General features: G+C 52.6%; 1 protein-coding gene and 1 long non-coding RNA gene across 2 annotated transcripts in view; one reads left to right on the forward strand and one right to left on the reverse strand.

Annotated features, from left to right (window-relative positions):
• ADARB2 (adenosine deaminase RNA specific B2 (inactive)) overlaps positions 1–13,796 on the reverse strand; it is a 526,169-nt gene that overhangs the window by 332,711 nt on the left and 179,662 nt on the right. The window lies entirely within an intron of this gene.
• LOC126963282 (uncharacterized) lies at positions 9,344–10,208 on the forward strand. Its single transcript, XR_007729006.1, has 4 exons — positions 9,344–9,437; positions 9,513–9,585; positions 9,874–9,909; positions 10,198–10,208. It is a non-coding gene; the product is annotated as an uncharacterized LOC126963282 (long non-coding RNA).

The following is a 13,796-nucleotide window of genomic DNA, read 5'->3' on the forward strand; positions in this document are numbered from 1 at the left end:
AAGATGGATTAAAGACTTAAATGTAAAACCCCAAACCATAAAAACCCTAGAAGAAAATCTAGGCAATGCTATTCAGGACATAGTCATGGCAAAGACTTCATAACGAATATGCCAAAAGCAATTGCAACAAAAGCCAAAATTGACAAATGGGATCTAATTAAGCTAAAGAGCTTCTGCACAGCAAAAGAAACTATCATCAGAGTGAACAGGCAACCTACAGAATGGGAGAAAAATTTTGCAATCTACCCATCTGATAAAGGTCTAATATCCAGAATCTACAAAGAACTTAAACAAATGTACAAGAAAAAAAACAAACAACCCTGTCAAAGGGTGGGCAAAGGATATGAACAGACACTTCTCAAAAGAATACATTTATAAGGCCAACAAACATGAAATAAAACTCATCATCACTGGTCATTAGAGAAACGCAAATCACAACCACAATGAGATACCATCTCATACCAGTCAGAATGGCAATGATTAAAAAGTAGAGAAACAATAGATGCCAGTGAGGCTGTGGAGAAATAGGAATGCTTTTACATTGTTGGTGGGAATATAAATTAGTTCAACAGTTGTGGAAGACAGTGTGATGATATCTCAAGAATCAAGAGCCAGAAATACCATTTGACCTAGCAATCCCATTACTGGGTATATAACCAAAAGAATATAAATCATTCTACTATAAAGACACATGCACACGTATGTATATTGCAGCACTGTTCACAATAGCAAAGACTTGGAACCAACCTAAATGCCCATCAATGATAGACTGAATAAAGAAAACACGGCATATATACACCATGGAATATATACACCATGGAATATATACACCATGGAATATATACACCATGGAATATATACACCAGGGAATATATACACCATGGAATATATACACCAGGGAATATATACACCATGGAATATATACACCACGGAACATATACACCACGGAATATATACACCATGGAATATATACACCAGGGAATATATCCACCAGGGAATATATACACCAGGGAATATATACACCATGGAATATATACACCACGGAATATATACACCATGGAATATATACACCAGGGAATATATACACCAGGGAATATATACACCATGGAATATATACACCAGGGAATATATACACCATGGAATATATACACCAAGGAATACTATGCAGCCATAAAAAGGAAGGAGATCATGTCCTTTGCAGGGACACGGATGAAGCTGGAAGACACCATTGTCAGCAGACTATCACGAGAACAGAAAACCAAACACAGCATGTTCTCACTCATAAGTGGGAGTTGAACAGTGAGAACACATGGACGGACACAGGGAGGGGAACATCACACACTGGGGTCTGTCAGGGGGTGGGGGGTGAGGGGAGGGAGAGCATTAGGACAAATACCTAATGCATGTGGGTCTTAAAACCTAGATGACAGGCTGACAGGTGCAGCAAACCCCCATGGCACGTGTATACCTATGTAACAAACCTGAACGTTCTGCACATGTATCCTGGAACTTAAAGTAAAAAAGAAAAAGAATTGCTTTTTCTAAAAAACTGAAAGTTCAGAACTGTAAGCAGTAGCTCCTCATAGAGCAAGGTGGTGAAGGGCTCAAGTTGGAGCACTTCTGAGACACACACGGATGACACACAGAGGCCTGGGGGAGCTCCTTTAGAGGCTGGATGTGCTGAGCACCTGCCCACCTCCCTTCCCTTCCCTCTCGGGGTCAATGCTGCATTCTTGCACACGTCCAGAGAGCCTGGAAGTCTCTCGGGTGCCTGTGTTTGAGGCTGTGCCTGCGGGGGCTGCAGGACTCTGGGAAAGAGGGATCCCGCAGGTCTGTGCCAGCTGGTGGGCGTCCCACAGGGGTCTTGATCTGGGACTGGCCAGACTGCGAAGTCCCTTCCAGAGCACAAGCCGGAGGGGTCTCCTCTGATCCCTCCTTCACCCTCTCCCCAATTTGCATTAGACACAGTGGATCCAGGAGTGAGATGGGATGTCCCTGAGCATCTGGTAGAGGAAAGAGAAGTGGGCAGCTGTGGCAGAGCCCAGTGTGAGTTATCTCAGAGGACCACGTGGCCCCGGAGGACATGCTGGCGGCACACCTGACCCAGACGTGCAGGAAGAGAGAGAGGCGTGGAGGCCACAGGGCACTTGGAGGATGGGCATCCTGTGGTGGATGGGGAGCGTTCTGCCCATGGACACGGTCTGGGTGAGGGTATAGGAGGCTGAGGCCAGGCATGCTGAGGGGCTCGAGGTCCTTCAGTGCCACTGGAGCATGTCACACAATGTCAGGGCTATGGGAGTCGAGGCCAGGAACTCAGCAGAAATCAGGGCAGGAGAAACCACTGCTGCCTGTGCCACCTGACCCTGGCTGCTGCCGCACTCAGTGGATGCTTACCTCCACGCCTAGAGGGAGAGGGACAGGCTCTGCCTGCCCAGAAGTTCACACTGCGCGGCATCCCATCTGCCCTCACTGAGGCTTCTCTGCTGTCCTGTGGCCTCAGAGGGTACAGGCGTCATTTTCACGACAGGTGAGGGGTCTCAGGCCAGAGAGGGCAGAGACCTGCCTGGCTCCACGCAGCCCTGGGATGTGAGTCTCTGCATCCTAAAGCCAGAGTTTCCTCTGGGAGACTATAGTGGAGGGGAGGCAAGGCCAGAGCGGGTATAACAGAAACTCCAGGGGCAGCACTGCAGGTTCAAAGCCGGCCTTAGGATGTAGCTGCTCTGGGACTATGCACCATACTTAACATTTCCGGAACGCTTTGTCTTTTGTTTATTTATTTTTTTTGTCCAGCAGTGCAACAGGTGTGCTCCCCACTTGGTAGTGAGCACGAAGGGGCATGGAGTCCTTCTCTGCCTAAGCCTTGTAGGTGTTAAGCGCTCACTCCACAGCGGCTGGTGCCATTTTCTCCATGCCATGGTCTGGCCTGATGCAAACCCATCAACCACTGCTGTGTGTCTGGCTTCCAAGGCCACAGAAAAGGGGCATTGGGCCTGCTGGCGCTGGAGTGTCAGTAACCTCTCCGGGACTAGGCTAACTACGGTGGTCTCGTTTCCCTCAAACAGGAAACGCAACACAACTGGCAAGGTCAAGGGTACGCCGGAAATTAGGGAGGCCCACCCATGGTGTTTGGAACGCTGAAGTTGCCCAGGAGAGCTAGATATTGTCTTCACGTCCTGGGGGAATTTAAAGCAGCACACTACTGTTTGACAATTTCGCTTTTATTTACAGGGGCTGGATCAAACGTATATTTTACGTGATAAGTGGAAAGTATCAAAATGAGCCACACGCAAAGTGGTGACAAAAGAAATCATTTCAATAAAATTACATAATGTAAAACAAAATCTTAGAAACAGCCCCCGTTAAATGTGATTTGCATGCAACATAACATTATACAATTTTTGACACGCTGCAGAGAGGTATTGGGTCGGAAGTAGCTATGTTTAGAAAGCCATTTGCAGAATTTCTGTTCTTTTAGTGGTTTGAAAGCAGTGATAATTTTTTTTTTTTTTTTTTGGTGGCTGACAAGTGAATAAAAACCAATAATTGAATAGTACCATTTTACCCAGAAGGCAAGCTGATAATTAGAGGTGTAACAGACAGTTTGGATTTTATCTGAATCGTGGCAGCTCTGACTTGTTTTTAAAATCTAGGAACCAAATCAAGGCCCTGATTCTCAACAAGACAAGAAGAAAACAGGATTTTATCTGCAGTTACTCATTCTTGGCGGACACACGTGTTTTGGTACCTAAAGGGCAGCCTGTGGGCCCTGAGACGAGCACGTCCACATCTGATTGGGGAAATGAAGTTTCTCGGTGGCCAACATGGTCAGGAGGAGAAAGAAAATAAACTCAGTCCCTGCCACCAAGGGCAACAGCCCCCGCCCTCCTGGCCCGGCTGCCTCAGGGAGTGTTCCAGGGCACATGAGTCTCACCTGCTGCATTGGAAGATAGCGCCCCACTCAGACCCAGTTCAGACCCTGCAATCTCAGCCGCCCAGACCCCACTCAGACCCAATTCGGACCCTGCAATCTCAGCCGCCCAGACCCCATTCAGATGCAGCTTGGACCCTGCGATCACAGCCACCCAGACCCCTCCACTCAGATGCAGCTTGGACCCTGCGATCACAGCCACCCAGACCCCTTCACTCAGACGCAGCTTGGACCCTGCGATCACAGCCACCCAGACCCCTTCACTCAGACGCAGCTTGGACCCTGCGATCACAGCCGTCCAGACCCCACTCAGACCCAATTTGGACCCTGTGATCACAGCCGCCCAGACCCCACTCAGAGGTAACTCAGACCCTGCGATCACAGCCGCCCAGACCCTTCCACTCAGATGCAGCTTGGACCCTGCGATCACAGTCGCCCAGACCCCTCCACTCAGACACAGTTTGGACCCTGCGTTCACAGCCGCCCGGACCCCACTCAGACACAGTTTGGACCCTGCGATCACAGCCGCCCGGACCCCACTTAGATGCAGCTTGGACCCTGCGATCACAGCCGCCCAGACCCCACTCAGACCCAATTTGGACCCTGCGATCACAGCCGCCCAGACCCCACTCAGAGGTAACTCAGACCCTGCGATCACAGCCGCCTAGACCCCTCCACTCAGAGGCAGTTTGGACCCTGCGATCACAGCCGCCCAGACCCCTCCACTCAGAGGCAGCTTGGACCCTGCGATCACAGCCGCCTAGACCCCTTCACTCAGATGCAGTTTGGACCCTGCGATCACAGCCGCCCGGACCCCTCCACTCAGAGGCAGCTTGGACCCTGCGATCACAGCTGACCAGACCCCTCCACTTAGATGCAGCTTGGACCCTGCGATCACAGCCGCCCAGACCCCTGCACTCAGATGCAGCTTGGACCCTGTGATCACAGCTGACCAGACCCCTCCACTCAGATGCAGCTTGGTCCCTGCGATCACAGCTGTCCGTCCGCATGACCAGATTCTTGTCCAGGTGTGTTTTTCCACTTGTGGCTCCGTGGCCGGGCAGCTTCAGGCCTGTTACGGTGGCGATGCGGCTTCCCTGCCTGGGCTGTTGGGACAGGTGGGATTCCACTCCGGGGGCAGTGTGGGGTGCCTGCCCTGCTCTCCCTGCTCTCCGCGTTCCCACACTGCAGGATGACGGCGTTGAGAGCCAGAAATGAAACCTGAGAAGCGGAAGCTGGTCCTGACCGCCCTCCTCTGCCGGGCCTGTCTGGAGGGCTGCCCAGGTCCTTCCAACTTTAAAGAGTTGCCCGTGAAGGGCGTCCTCCAGGTGGGTCTGCAGTGCCGTCAAGGCCTCCTGCAATTAATATGCTGGGAACACATTTTAAATAGCTCCCTCCTCCCTTGCATAGCAGACGCTGACAACAAGCCTGTTATTTAGTATTCCATTTTTGATAGCTCATTGTATCTAAAAAGAGATCAATTAAAGCTCTCACAAACCTCTCCAGCTTAATTGAAGGACAATTTAGACATCACAGTAACAGCAGATCTGCCGTCCATTGCCGCATTTATTCAGGCTGGGAGCTGTTCACGTCTCCCACACACCCGCGCAGATGAAGAGATTTCAACTGGAAGAGAAACGTTACCATCAGAGGAAAGATAAATTGTCACCTACTTCATTCTCCAACGGATGAAGGGAGCTTTTGAAATAAAAAATAGACCTGAACAATGCTGTGGTGGAAATATTTGTGCCCGTGCTCTCCTGAGCAGCCAGGGACTGCGTTCCTTCTCCTTCCCTGGGAAGGGGCAGTGCCAGGCCCGCTTATTAGCCAACAGCAGAGAGGCGTTAAGTTTACAGCCCGCCCGTGATGTGAGGCAGCTCTGGCCAGAAATCTCAAGTTCATCCCGTCAAGTCAATTTTGTCTGTATTTTAAGAACTTATCTCTTGCAAAATGGGAGCTTAACGTGTTTGTGACGGCCCACAGATAGCTCTTACTGAAAGCGAGAATCGCAGGTGACAAAAAAAAACACAAAATGATGACCTCAGGGACGTGACGAATGGGCAATGATGGCTTCACTGCATGTTTTCCTGACCGTGGAGTAGAGCCGTCCCGGGTAGATTCTCTGGGCCCTGCTCAGGACAGTCATGAAACCCCATGCTGTTGTTATGTGAATATTGAAAGCAACACCAGGGTCTGAGAGGGCAGTGGGGTGAGCCTGGCCTGGGGCAGGTGGCATGAGGGCTGCTGAGTTTCCAGGGGATCGGCTGGTGAGTGGCCACAGCCCCTCCCATAGGTCACCACCTGGTGGGCAGCAGCATGAAGCCTGCAGGGGTGTGAAGTGTTGGGCTGTGTGTCGCCTTGGGGGGCTCTGATGGGCAGCTCCACTCCTTGGCCGAGGACAGGCTTTTCAGGATCAGGCTTGGGGGGCTGTGGCTTTTCACACAGGACGTGGACTAGCTGCTCGCCTGAGAGACCACCCTTCTGGGTTCCAGAGGAGTCATCAGGGCAGGGTCTGCAGGGTTGGGGAAGGCTCTGTTGGGGCTAGGCACAGCAAGAGGTGGCAGAAGGATAATGCCGGGGCCTGGACAGGAGGTAAAGGGGTGGGAATGGATGCACAGGTCCAGACTCTGCTCTTACGTCTAGGAGACATGTATCGCCTATGCGATGTGTAATGTGTACATACAGTGTGAAACGTATGTAGTATGTAAAGTACACATAATAAAATTTATATGATATGTAAAGTACAAGTGTTATGTCACATATACATACCACATAAAGTCTATATAACATGTAGGGTGTATATGATATGTAAAGAGTGTGTAATATGTCAAGTAAACAAAATACATATTGTCTATATAATGCAAAGTGTCTACATTATGTGTAAAATCTACATATTAGGTAAAGTCTACATAATATGTGAAGTCTGTAATTGCAAAGTACACACACACACACACACACACACACACACACACCCCTTGCAGCAGGAATGTGAATGGTCCCTGGGAAGTGTGGTAGGCTTGGTGAACTGACTTTTACTGAGCACCCAGTAACGGGAGTTGAAATACCAGCTCCATCTCTCCACCCGTCTCGTAGCTGTTGGCCTTGGCATTCTGAGCCTCTGTGTTGTGCGGTGCCACTTCATTCTGAAGAGTGTGTAGCCCGGTGCAGCCATGGCTCCACGCTTCCTAACGAGTATCGATCCCACTGGGGGATATTTTCAGAACCAGATGCAGCGGGTGCAATTCACTCCAGTGTCCTTCTCCGGAAGACTATCTACACTTTACTTCCATTTTCTATCTTTCTTGTGTTTAAAGATAGTTCAAAATAATTAAAGTCACTGTGAGCTGAACATTTGGGGGATGTTTGTAACTGTAAACAATAGATTCTTTGGGATATAAGATAAAGAAAAACAAGTAGAACAGAAACGGGAATGGATTTCCTCGTCCACAAAGTTAGGAGAGAGTTTCAGTGAACTTCCCTGGGCAGTGACCTTGACTGTGCGAATTTTGTCTCTCCCCTGACTTTCTCCTCCCCTTCCTCCCCTTCTCTTAAGCACGATGGCCTCTGTTAGCAGGAAGGGACCTCGTAGAGCTCTGAGAATGCTGTGGCCTTAGCAGCCGAGGGGTGTTACCTGCTCATAGGTGTGGGCAGCCTTGGCGGGGTGGCGGAGTGGCCTATGCTGACTGCACTGCACTCCATGAAAAGCAACCAGGAAACCCCAAGGTCAGCAGAGGCAGAAGCGCAGTGAGGGTGCACGGGGCATGTAGTCAGTGCCCTGCACACTCTAGTGTTGGGAGCAGTCAGCAGAATGGCCGGTGCTAGTGGGCAGGATGAGGGAGGCTGCAGGGAGCACAGATTTCACACTGACTCAGCAGCCTCATAGCTTTTTGATATGAACAGAGAAATGGACTCTTCTGGTTGTAAAGCTTGAAAATTACATTTGTTTTTTTTTTTTTTAATTTATTTATTATTATTATACTTTAAGTTCTAGGGTACATGTGCATAATGTGCAGGTTTGTTACATATGTATACTTGTGCCATGTTGGTGTGCTGCACCCATCAACTCGTCAGCACCCATCAACTCGTCATTTACATCAGGTATAACTCCCAATGCAATCCCTCCCCCCTCCCCCTCCCCATGATAGGCCCCGGTGTGTGATGTTCCCATTTGTTTTATCTGAGTTTCTTCCTCAGGAAATGGCCCTCAGTCCTTTAAAAAAAAAAAGCACCAAGGAGCTGAAACTCACTGCATCGGAACAACAAGACACCAGCCCCTTGCCTGCCTTGACTGCCTTTGCGACCACCTGCCTGCCGCCTGTTGACCAATGGCTCCTCCTAACTCTCCCTGGTTCCTGTTTTCCCACACATTTCTTCCCTGCTATGTAAACTCCCGATTTTAGTCAGTCAGGGCGATGGGTTTGAGACTGAGCTCTCCTCTCCTCTGTGTCAGCAGTACTCGTTGTCTCGGTGATTGGCTTTCTGTGCAGAGAGCAGCAGGATGTAGGTCAAACCCCTGCTGTTTTGGCAACAGGTTCCTGCACTTATAGACCGGCCTCCACGGGGTGGGAAGGCTCTCCTGTGCTTCTGTTACCGCTGTTGACCAGCTGTAAAATTACCGCCTGCAACTCACAGTGAAAAAGTCTGCCTCCTGACTTTGACGAGAAATGGTGAGGAGCTGGGGACACAACCTGGGGACACTATGGCTCTCCAACCACAACGCTCTCACCAGAAGTCACTGGAGACCGGGCAGCAACTCTGTCTGTGTCCTGGGTCTCATCTGAGATAAGAGTGCCGCCCTGTACCAGGCATCTCTTGTCCCTTAAGGCAGATGCTAAAGCCTTTGAGAAAGGCCACGTCCGGGCTGGAGGATGGTAATGATGTTTAGGAGATCACAGCTGGGCGAAGGGTGAAAACAACGCCAGGAGGTCGAAAGACTGCAGAACGCATTACCGGTCTCCTGATAACCATTCTGATGGAAGGCCCTGACAGATGACTCCCTGCAAAGCCAGATAAACCCTCCGCATCCATCAGCTAATGCCAGGCAAGGCGGGAACTCGATGAGGGCTGGCTGGAGGCAGGGCTGCAAGGAAGGCAGGGTCTGTGAATCGCGAACACATTCACTGGTTTTGGGGAAAGGGTGAACAACCCAGTGAGCACTGCATGTTAGGAACAGACACAGTAAACTCAGCCCGGCAGGAGCAGACAGAAGCCGTTCATCGAGAGCGGGACATGGGTGGGAGGCCTTGGCTATACAGACACAGGACCTGAAGATAAGATATTGTGGTGTTTCGGTCCCCACCGTGTGTGCATAGCAGCGCAGGCGACGGCATTGCCTCTGGGGAAACTGGGTGAGAGGCTGCGCAGATGTATCCACTGTAGGGTGGGAGTGAGGCTGTGCAGGTGTATCCACTGCAGGTGGGGAGTGAGGCTGTGCAGGTGTATCCACTGTAGGTGGGGACTGAGGCTGTGCAGGTGTATCCACTGTAGGGTGGGGTGAGAGGCTGTGCAGGTGTATCCACTGTAGGGTGGGGAGTGAGGCTGTGCAGGTGTATCCACTGTAGGTGGGGAGTGAGAGGCTGTGCAGGTGTATCCACTGTAGGTGGGGAGTGAGGCTGTGCAGGTGTATCCACTGTAGGGTGGGGAGTGAGGCTGTGCAGGTGTATCCACTGTAGGTGGGGAGAGAGGCTGTGCAGGTGTATCCACTGTAGGTGGGGAGAGAGCTGTGCAGATGTATCCACTGTAGGTGGGGAGTGAGGCTGGGCAGGTGTATCCACTGTAGGGTGACAGTGAGGCTGTGCAGGTGTATCCACTGTAGGGTGGGAGTGAGGCTGTGCAGGTGTATCCACTGTAGGGTGGGGTGAGAGGCTGTGCAGGTGTATCCACTGTAGGTGGGGAGTGAGGCTGGCAGGTGTATACACTGTAGGGTGGGGCGAGAGGCTGTGCAGGTGTATCCACTGTAGGTGGGGAGTGAGGCTGGGCAGGTGTATCCACTGTAGGGTGGGGTGAGAGGCTGGGCAGGTGTATCCACTGTAGGTGGGGAGTGAGGCTGTGCAGGTGTATCCACTGTAGGGTGACAGTGAGGCTGTGCAGGTGTATCCACTGTAGGTGGGGAGTGAGGCTGTGCAGGTGTATCCACTGTAGGGTGGGAGTGAGGCTGTGCAGGTGTATCCGCTGTAGGGTGGGGTGAGAGGCTGGGCAGGTGTATCCACTGTAGGTGGTGAGAGGCTGTACAGGTGTATCCACTGTAGGTGGGGCGTGAGGCTGTGCAGGTGTATCCACTGTAGGGTGGGGAGTGAGGCTGGGCAGGTGTATCCACTGTAGGTGGTGAGTGAGGCTGGGCAGGTGTATCCACTGTAGGTGGGGAGTGAGGCTGTGCAGGTGTATCCACTGTAGGTGGGGAGTGAGGCTGTGCAGGTGTATCCACTGTAGGTGGGGAGTGAGGCTGGGCAGGTGTATCCACTGTAGGTGGGGAGTGAGGCTGTGCAGGTGTGTATCCACTGTAGGGTGGGAGTGAGGCTGTGCAGGTGTATCCACTGTAGGGTGGGGAGAGAGGCTTGGCAGGTGTATACACTGTAGGGTGGGGCGAGAGGCTGTGCAGGTGTATCCACTGTAGGTGGGGAGTGAGGCTGTGCAGGTGTATCCACTGTAGGGTGGGGTGAGAGGCTTGGCAGGTGTATACACTGTAGGGTGGGGCGAGAGGCTGTGCAGGTGTATCCACTGTAGGTGGGGAGTGAGGCTGGGCAGGTGTATCCACTGTAGGTGGTGAGAGGCTGGGCAGGTGTATCCACTGTAGGTGGGGAGTGAGGCTGTGCAGGTGTATCCACTGTAGGTGGGGAGAGAGGCTGTGCAGGTGTATCCACTGTAGGTGGGGAGAGAGGCTGTGCAGGTGTATCCACTGTAGGGTGGGAGTGAGGCTGTACAGGTGTATCCACTGTAGGTGGGGTGAGAGGCTGTGCAGGTGTATCCACTGTAGGGTGGGGAGTGAGGCTGTGCAGGTGTATCCACTGTAGGTGGGGCGTGAGGCTGGGCAGGTGTATCCACTGTAGGGTGGAGAGAGAGGCTGCGCAGGTGTATCCACTGTAGGGTGGGGAGAGAGCTGTGCAGGTGTATCCACTGTAGGTGGGGAGTGAGGCTGGGCAGGTGTATCCACTGTAGGGTGGGGCGAGAGGCTGTGCAGGTGTATCCACTGTAGGGTGGGGTGAGAGGCTGGGCAGGTGTATCCACTGTAGGTGGGGAGAGAGGCTGTGCAGGTGTATCCACTGTAGGTGGGGAGAGAGGCTGTGCAGGTGTATCCACTGTAGGTGGGGAGTGAGGCTGGGCAGGTGTATCCACTGTAGGGTGGGAGTGAGGCTGTGCAGGTGTATTCACTGTAGGGTGGGGAGTGAGGCTGGGCAGGTGTATCCACTGTAGGGTGGGGCGAGAGGCTGGGCAGGTGTATCCACTGTAGGTGGGGAGAGAGCTGTGCAGGTGTATCCACTGTAGGGTGGGGAGTGAGGCTGAGCAGGTGTATCTACTGTAGGTGGGGAGAGAGCTGTGCAGGTGTATCCACTGTAGGGTGGGGAGTGAGGCTGTCCAGGTGTATCTACTGTAGGGTGGGGAGTGAGGCTGTGCAGGTGTATCCACTGTAGGTGGGGAGAGAGGCTGTGCAGGTGTATCCACTGTAGGGTGGGAGTGAGGCTGTGTAGGTGTATTCACTGTAGGGTGGGGATTGAGGCTGCGCAGGTGTATCCACTGTAGGTGGGGAGTGAGGCTGGGCAGGTGTATCCACTGTAGGTGGGGAGTGAGGCTGGGCAGGTGTATCCACTGTAGGTGGGGAGTGAGGCTGGGCAGGTGTATCCACTGTAGGTGGGGAGTGAGGCTGGGCAGGTGTATCCACTCTGGGGATGGTGAGAGGCTGCACAGGTGTATGCACTGTGGGGAGGGGGAGCGAGGCATTGGTTTGTCAATGCAGGACTCATCTTTGGAGGCCAGAGCCAAGACTCAGGGCAGGTCTGTTGGTCAGGCCCCTGATAGGCCTGGGAAGGCCTTGCCTGGTCATAGTGTTTTGCATGCCTGAGCATTCGGGCCACAAGGTACTTGCTTGACCAGGTAGTTTATTTTAATGATGGAATTATACAGAATTTCTCTTTTCCCTCTGGGAGGCTGGAGTCTGAGCCACTGTGATCTGTCTCACAGATGCTGCCTCCCTAAGTGACTGACCTTCAATAAAAACCTTGGACCTGGAGACTCAGGTAAGCTCTCCCGGCTGAACCTTGGACACCGAGGCTCAGGTGAGTTTCCCGGCTGGCGACATTGCCACCATCATTTCTGCGGGAACTGAGCCCATTCCCACAATTAACAGGGCAAGGACACCTGGAGGCACATGCCTGGATTCTCCTTGGTGTCACCCAGGCTCCCCTCCCTTCGCGGGTGACAATTTGTGGACTTGCACAATGTTAAACAGTGGCTGCTGGTGTGCCAGCCTCACCCAGTGAGTGCAGTGAGTACAGAGCCAGAGGGTGGTTTGGGGGACCCCGGTGTGGCCGAAGACCCCTTCACTGACATGGTGAATACACTGTGTAGGTCCAGAGACAGTGAGGACAGTCTCACAGACTTTGAATCCGGGACGGCCAGTGAGATAGCCCAGCCAGGACACCCTGGAGGCAGTGAGCAGGGTGAATCAAGTCTCACCAGAGGGTCTGATTTGGAAAATGCATGGGTTACAATTGAAGCCACAGATGTGAATGGCAGTCCAGTAAGTGCAGGGGGAGTAAAGTTCTAGGATAAGGAGAGAAAGAGAAACTGGCACTGACAGAAAACAACAGGAAGAGAAAAAGCCGGCAGAGGCTACATGGAAACTACTACACTCATGGGAGGTTGGCTAATGGTGTCACGTGACGCCAGGCAAGTTAGGAGCCTGGGGAGAGTTATTGTGTGACCTAGGCTGACAGTTTTATTAAAAGGGACAAGTGAGTGGCCAGAGTGTGAGGGGCTGAGGCAGGCCTGGCGGGAACGAAGGTGGGCTGTTAAGGGGATCTGGCTAGGCCACAGGGGAGGGGGAGAGAGGTGTTGGTTTGTCATTGTTCTTGAATTAAGCTTGTTGAGTTGCCAACTAGAAGATGATAAAAGAGGGAGAATCTGAATCTGAACACGTCTGAGGGGAACTGCAGCTGTGTTTCAGTACAGGGTGGGAGCAGAGGCTGGGGTCCGGTACACAGAATTCAAAACCCTAGGGAGGAAGCACTTTAGCCGGTGGAGTCCCCTCCTCTCTCACTCAAAAGCGGAGTGGGGTGGGGCGTGGAGCTGGGGGTCCCCTCCTCTCTCACTGAAAGACGGAGTGGGGTGGGGCGTGGAGCTGGGGCTCCCCTCCTCTCACTGAAAGACGGAGTGGGGTGGGGCGTGGAGCTGGGGGTCCCCTCCTCTCTCACTGAAAGACGGAGTGGGGTGGGGTGTGGAGCTGGGGCTCCCCTCCTCTCACTGAAAGACGGAGTGGGGTGGGGCGTGGAGCTGGGGCTCCCCTCCTCTCACTGAAAGGTGGAGTGGGGTGGGGCGTGGAGCTGGGACTCCCCTCCTCTCACTGAAAGACGGAGTGGGGTGGGGTGTGGAGCTGGGGATCCCCTCCTGTCTCACTGAAAGACGGATGGGGTGGGGTGTGGAGCAGACATGACCGAGTGTATAAGTTGGGACTCAGCAGGCAAATAAGTTTCCTCAAAAAAATTCGACTGTCTCTGTTTAGCAGGGACACAAGGATTGTTTTTTCGAAAGCCGTGGGAGTGGATGGATTGTGATTCATCCTTGTCATTTGATTATTCCAAAGGTATATTTGTGGGAGAAATGCAGGAAGGAAGGAGGGAGACGGGAGGAGGGCGCAGGGGCAAGCAGGGTGCCC

The sequence above is a fragment of the Macaca thibetana genome, chromosome 9 (assembly GCF_024542745.1).
Source record: "Macaca thibetana thibetana isolate TM-01 chromosome 9, ASM2454274v1, whole genome shotgun sequence".
NCBI classification, from domain to species: Eukaryota; Metazoa; Chordata; class Mammalia; order Primates; family Cercopithecidae; genus Macaca; species Macaca thibetana.